The sequence below is a fragment of the Sinocyclocheilus rhinocerous genome, unplaced genomic scaffold (genome assembly GCF_001515625.1).
Source record: "Sinocyclocheilus rhinocerous isolate Xijiao unplaced genomic scaffold, SAMN03320098_v1.1 scaffold1277, whole genome shotgun sequence".
Classification (NCBI taxonomy): domain Eukaryota; kingdom Metazoa; phylum Chordata; class Actinopteri; order Cypriniformes; family Cyprinidae; genus Sinocyclocheilus; species Sinocyclocheilus rhinocerous.
In genome coordinates, this window is record NW_015631708.1 from 3,104 (window position 1) to 7,957 (window position 4,854).

At 38.1% G+C, this 4,854-nt stretch overlaps 1 pseudogene; it reads right to left on the reverse strand.

Moving 5' to 3' along the window:
• Nucleotides 1–3,314: 3,314 nt before the first annotated feature.
• The window catches only part of LOC107741804 (uncharacterized), a 6,620-nt pseudogene continuing 5,080 nt past the window's right edge, over nt 3,315–4,854 (reverse strand).

Sequence of the window (4,854 nt, forward strand, 5' to 3'; positions counted from 1 at the left end):
TTTTCAGACCGATGAGCTTTGTAAAAATCTACGCGTTTCAGAAAGGCGGGGCATAGAGGAGAAACAATAATGTACAGTATGTGGAAAATAATGTGTTTTTTGAACCTTAAACCGCATAAACACATTTCATTACACAAAATAATGTTCTTTTTAGCAACATTATATGACCCCTTTAAATAGTAATTGTTGTAAAAGATCTGTTTATGACATTCTCATAAAAGAGTCAATATAATATGGCATCAATAGCATTTCACAAAATACATGAATGATTAGACAAAATATGTTTAACTATCTTTTTATTTAAAAAAAAAAATGAAAGTGGAAAAATTAACTAAGGTAAATGTAATAACCTTTCAACATAGGAAAAACACATGGGCACCATTGAACAGCCTTTTCCTCGTCTGGACCTTTGAAGTTTGTTCAAAGAACAAACTATTATTTATATTACTTACTTTTAGCACATTTTTAGAACTACCATTAATGCTTAACCTTGGAAAACAAAATGAGTAAAAGTAAATTAATTCAATATAGCAAAGTGAAAATTCAGCCCAGATGATTGATAGACATTACAGTTCCTCCAGGATTTTGCGATTCTGCAATTGCTGAATTTAACGCAAAATCAAACAAACTCCGCATAATTCAGAGGAGATACCCTGTGTAACAGCAAGCTGCACTATTCTGTTTCTGACACACTGGTCACGGAGACGGGAAAAAAGGAAGTCTTCAGGAAAACAGTTTTCACATGTTTTCAAATAGCTGTTCATATTTTTTGTATTTGTATTTTTTGTATTTGCTACAGTGTATATCAAACCACCAAAGACTTTATACATTTTTTTACATTTTTACATTTTGTCATATATTTGATACACCAGGCTTTTATTGCCCATATATTGATATATTGAGAATATGGAGGGGTAAAAAAACAGCTCATTTTTATTCAGAAGCCCAAACTGAGCAAAAATAGCAACTTGGTGCATTTATTATTTATATGGCCAAAAATGTAAATTAATTATAACTTTATGCAATTCAGTATGCCTACAATGATTGCAAGATGAACAAATAAATGTTCCACAAAACACTGTTGTATCGTTATTTGATGCATTTTAACACAATTTTTGTAATGATTTTGATCATGTTGTAGAGATTTTTTTAACAAAGTTTTGTTCAAGTTGATAATTTAGAGTCCTTAGAAATTCATGTATTAAATATGATACAGTTATATAGGGTTAAGAGGATAACACTTCATTTTCTCTTTTCATTTCTTTAGTGTTCTCTTATACACTCACTGGCCACTTTATTAGGCACACCTTGCTAGTACCGGGTTGGACCCCCTTTTGCCTTCAGAACCGCCTTAATTCTTCGTGGCATAGATTCAACAAGGTGTTGGAAACATTCCTCAGAGATTTTGGTCCATATTGACATGATAGCATCACGCAGTTGCTGCAGATTTGTCGGCTGCACATCCATGATGCGAATCTCCCGTTCCACCACATCCCAAAGGTGCTCTATTGGACTGAGATCTGGTGACTGTGGAGGCCATCTGAGTAAAGTGAACTCATTGTCATGTTCAAGAAACCAGTCTGAGATGATTTGAGCTTTGTGACATGGTGCATTATCCTGCTGGAAGTAGCCATCAGAAGATGGGTACACGGTCGTCATAAAGGGATGGACACGGTCAGCAACAATACTCAGGTAGGCTGTGGCGTTTAAATGATGCTCAATTGGTACTAAGGGGCCCAAAGTGTGCCAAGAAAATATCCCCCACACCATTACACCACCACCACCAGCCTGAACCGTTGAGACGAGGCAGGATGGATCCATGCTTTCATGTTCTTTACGCCAAATTCTGACCCTACCATCTGAATGTCGCAGCAGAAATCGAGACTCATCAGACCAGGCAACGTTTTTCCAATCTTCTATTGTCCAATTTTGGTGAGCCTGTGCGAATTGTAGCCTCTGTTTCCTGTTCTTAGCTGACAGGAGCGGCACCCGGTGTGGTCTTCTGCTGCTGTAGCCCATCTGCTTCAGGGTTCGACGTGTTGTGCGTTCAGAGATGGTATTCTGCATACCTTGGTTGTAACGAGTGGTTATTTGAGTTACTGTTGCCTTTCTGTCATCTCTAACCAGTCTGCCTATTCTCCTCTGACCTCTGACATCAACAAGGCATTTTCGTCCACATAACTGCCGCTCACTGGATATTTTCTCTTTTTAGGACCATTCTCTGTAAACCCTAGAGATGGTTGTGCGTGAAAATCCCAGTAGATCAGCAGTTTTTGAAATACTCAGACCAGCCCGTCTGGCACCAACAACCATTCCACGTTCAAAGTCACTTAAATCCCCTTTCTTCCCCATTCTGATGCTCGGTTTGAACTTCAGCAAGTCGTTTTCACCACATCTAGATGCCTAAATGCATTGAGTTGCTGCCATGTGATTGGCTGATTAGCAATTTGTGTTACCAAGCAATTGAACAGGTGTACCTAAGTGGCCGGTGAGTGTATATTACAGAGCCCAATGGTTCTTGAGGTCAGAAAGGCAATAAAAATGTTAGAACAATGTTGTCTGTGGTATATTTTCACTGCCGCAAATACTGAGAAAAGCCACCGCAAAATCAGTCACTGTAGGTCGCAAAAATCAGAAAAAAATCTCGCGAAATCCTGGAGGGACTGACATTAAACTAATATGGGAAGTTTTATTTACACAGATAATTCCAGCATATTTGCACTTTGAATGGTTCAGTTTGTAAGAGTTTGTTTGATTAAGGAAAAGAAAAGCAACTAGTTCAATCTAGTCATAATTTTATTCAATAAACTCACATGCTAACATATTCCTTTAGTGAAATAGTCATAATTTAGGGAAATTTTACTTGGACTCAGCAGGGACTAGGATACACACAAAGCATTTACAAGCAATGAGATTTGACAGTCATTTTAAATAACTGATCTTATGATCTGAGGTTAGATTAGAAACGTCCTGGGCTGTGTTATACTTCGCTTTTATACACACACTCGCGAAAAGTACTTCCCCTTGGGGGAGGTTCCACTTCGTAAAGTGGACGAGGGAAGTTTATATGGACAGACCCTCGACACTTCAGGCAGCTCCATACGCCACAATGCAACACGATTGTGGCATCACCACTGATCGAGTTTAATTTACCCCTCATCAAACTAATTTGTAAGGGAAAAATGTAAATAATAAATCAACTCCATTGCAGATTCCAAGTGATCAAGGGCTTAGGGCATTCCAATTCAGTCCATTGAAAGTTCTGAAGTGGAACGTTGCCCTGGTGTCCTCGTATTCCTGGCTTATTGAACTCTTTAAGATCTGATGTCATAAATCACTGCAGCGACAGTAGCCACACCCACCAGAGCAGAGATGACCAATCGGATCACAGCTTCAGTAGAACCGCAACATGTGACTGAGTCTGAGGGAAGAAACAGAAGAACACTGAAACATTAAGGCCTGTTTTCACCATAAACATAACCGTAAAAATGTTAAGTCACATCTAAACTATACTTACAAAGAGGAATAATACTGTTGGAAAATCACCTTTCAGAGTGATTTTTTTTTTTACAGTTCTTCTGTCACAAAAACAAATTCCTCGTATGTGTAAACATACCTGGCAATAAAGCTCATTCTGATTCTGATTCTGATGAACGATAAAAACTATTTATTCAATCAAAATCCATCTGACTTTTAAGAACTTGAGCATTTAAAGCAGCAAACTGCAGTGCGCTTAGAAAAAAGCAATATTAACTTGTATTAACTAAGCAATTTAATTATTGTTATGGTTATTGTCCATTGGTATGGATGCTAATATTGTTATTGTTTGCTGGTGTGGACACCAATTTAGTTAGCGTTATATTTATTGTCCATCAGTGTGGACACTAATACAGTTATCGTAATAGTTATTGTCAGTCGGTGAAGACACTAGTTATTGTAGTGTCTGGACCAATCAGACACACCATTTTTCTTATAGGCTGCAAAAGGAAACACAGTGGGAGAGACACCCTACTCCTGCATTCTCACTCAGCAGTGCAAACTCCCTCACTGCACCAAGCTGAAGGGGGGAGCCAGCACTTTCTGCTTAACAACTCAGCAGACAGAACCATAATACCTCCAGCAACCACAGAGAGGAGGGGGTCCCTTCCAAGCATCCCTGCAGCAGCGTACAGTTATCGTTATTGTCAGTCGGTGTGGACACTAATATGATTATCGTTATAGTTATTGTCCGCCAGTGTATACTTTAATACAGTTATAGTTATTGTCCATCAGTGTGGACACTAATAGTTATCTTTATAGTTATTGTCCATCGGTGCGGACATTAATACTGTTATCAATACAGTTAGAGTTATTGTCCATCAGTGTGGACACTAATACAGTTATTGTTATTGTCCCTCAGCGTGGACACTAATAGTTATCTTTATAGTTATTGTCCATCGGTGTGGACGTTAATACTGTTATCAATACAGTTATAGTTATTGTCCATCAGTGTGGACACTAATACAGTTATTGTTATAGTCATTGTTTGTTAGTGTGAAGGCTAATTTAATTAGCGTTTTAGTTACTGTCCAATGGTGTGGACACTAATTCAGTTTTCGTTATAATTATCATCCTTTGGCATGGATGCTAGTGTACACTCTAAAAAATGCTGGGTTATTTCAACCCAACGTTGGGTTGAAATAACCCAGCATTTTTTTGAGTGTATATTGACCGTTGGTAGAGACGTTGATATAGTTATTGTTATAGTTATCAATGCACTCAATGCACTTTAGTTCTCTAAAGTGCACTAATGTTACATTTGCTGTACCTGAACATGTGTGACAGAGTTGACAGAGTTGAAGATGTTGAGTCTGC